Here is a 2559-nt window from a genome sequence, read left to right on the forward strand (position 1 = left end):
AAGTTTTAAATACAATTTTCATCTATATCTTATTGACAAAGATAAAATGATTGTTTATTTTGTTGACAAGAGTATGGGGAAACAGATACTCTAATAAATTATTGGCTATAGTATAAGTTGACACAACTTCTATGAAAGATAATTTGCCACTATCTACGAAAATTTAAAATGCTCATCTTATTTGACCATGAAAATTTCACTTTTAGGGATTTATCTTACAGATATACTCAGATATATCCACAAAAATAGATGTACAAGGATATTCACTTGAATGTTGGTTGTAGTTGCAGAAGACTAGAAACCACCTAAATGTTCATTGATGGGGGGCTGATTAAATACGATGCAGCCATTTAATAGGCCTATATTTACCGAATATAAAGACGGAAAAATCTCTAAGACATTATTGTGAAATAGCATATGCAGTATGTCACAGTTTGTTTAAGAAGGGATAAGATGTCCTTTCTGCGTCTGCAAAGCCTGGGAAGGCCTGGCCGAAGACATCAGATTTCATCATCCTGCTCCCTTCTTTGTTCCCTGTCCCCAGTTCCCCCCAATAAAGTGGTTTGACCCCACCCCAAAAAAGGGATAAGATGTGTAATAACAATAGCTAACCTTTTGTGGAGCACTTACTATGAGTTAGGCACTATATTCCAATCATTTACATGTACATGTGTTTAGATAAACAACATACTAAATGATATACAAGATGAGTATCCCTTATCATCTAAAATACTTGGGAGCAGAAGTATTTCAGATTTCGGGTTTCTTTGGACTTTGGAATATTTGCATATACATGATGAGATATCTTAGGGAGGGGACCCAAGTCTATACACAAAATTAATTTATGTTTTATATACACCTTATACAATAGGCTGAAGGTAACTTTATACAATATTTTTAGTAATATTGTGCGTGAAACAAAGCTTGTGTTAAGCACTTATGTGTGGAATTTTCCTCTTGTGGCATCATGTTGGAGCTCAAAAAGTTACAGATTTTGGAGCATTTTAGATTTTGAGTTTGGATTAGGGATGCTTAACCTGTACTACTTATACATTGTTTTTACAAGACTAACATCATAAAATACATATGGTTTTATAAACTTTTTTCTTAACTTTATAATATTTTGTAAACATCTTTTTATGTCAATAAATATACTTTTACAATGTCATTGTAAAAGTATATTTAACTGTAAATATTGTAATTATATGAGTGTTGTCCGGAAATTTAACCAAGGAGCTAAAAGACCTGTATACCGAAAACTATAAAACACTTATGAAAGAAATCAAAGAAAATGTAAATAAATGGAAAGATATGCCATGTTTATGAATCGGAAGAATGAATATTGTTAAAATGTCCATACTACCCAAAGCAATCTACAGATTCAATGCAATCTCTATCAAAATTTCAATGTCATTTTTCACAGAAATAGAAAAAACAATGCTTAAATTTATATGGAACCATAAAAGGCCCTGAATAGCCAAAACGATCTTGAGCAAAAAGAACAAAGTTGGAGGCATCACACTCCCTGATTTCAAATATATATTATAAGGTGATTGTAATTGAAACAGCATGATACTGCCATAAAAACAGACACATCAACCAATGGAACAGGATAGAAAGCCCATAAATAAATCCGTGCATTTATGGTCAATTTATTTGCAGCAAAGGTGCCAAGAACACACAATGGGGAAAGTACAGCCTCTTCAGTAAATAATGTTGCAAATACTGGATGTCCACATGCAAAAGAATGAAATTTTATCCTTATCTCATACCACGTGCAAAAGTCGACTCGATATAGATTAAAGACTTAAATACAAGACCTGAAACTTTAAAAATACTAGAATAAAATATAGGGAAAATGCTCAACAACTTTGGTCTGGGTAATGATTTTTTGCATATGACCTTGAAAATATCGGCAACAAGAGAAAAAATAGACCAATGGGATTATACAAAAAAATCTTCTGCACAGCAAAGGAGACAATTAACAAAGTAAAGAGACAACCCAGGGTGTGGTAGAAAATATTTGCAAATCATACATCTGATAATGGATTAATCTCCAAAATATATAAGGAACTCAAACAACTCAATAGCAAGAAAATAATCCAATTAAAAAGTGGGCAAAGGACCTGAACAGACATTTCTCAAAAGAAAACATACAAATAGCTAACAGGTTTATGAAAAAAGGTTTAGCATCACTAATCATTAGGGAAATTCAAATTAAAATTACAATGAGATATCACCTTATACCTGTTAGAATGGCTTTTATCAAAAAAATGAATGAAAAAGAGTATTGGCAAGGGTATAGAGAAAAGGGAACCCTTGCACACTGTTGGTGGGAATGTAATTTAGTACTGTCATTAGGGAAGATGGTATAGAGGTTCCTCAAAAAACTAAAAATAGAACTACCATGTGATCCAGTAGTCCCACTTCTGGGTATATATTCAAAGGAATCAAAATCAATATGTCAAACATCTGCACTCTCATATTCATTGCAGCATTATTCGCAATAGCCAACATATAGAATCAACCTAAGTGTCCATCAACAGAAGAATGAATAAA

The sequence above is a fragment of the Propithecus coquereli genome, unplaced genomic scaffold (genome assembly GCF_000956105.1).
Source record: "Propithecus coquereli isolate 6110/MARCELLA unplaced genomic scaffold, Pcoq_1.0 Scaffold86, whole genome shotgun sequence".
In the NCBI taxonomy this organism is placed as follows: Eukaryota; Metazoa; Chordata; class Mammalia; order Primates; family Indriidae; genus Propithecus; species Propithecus coquereli.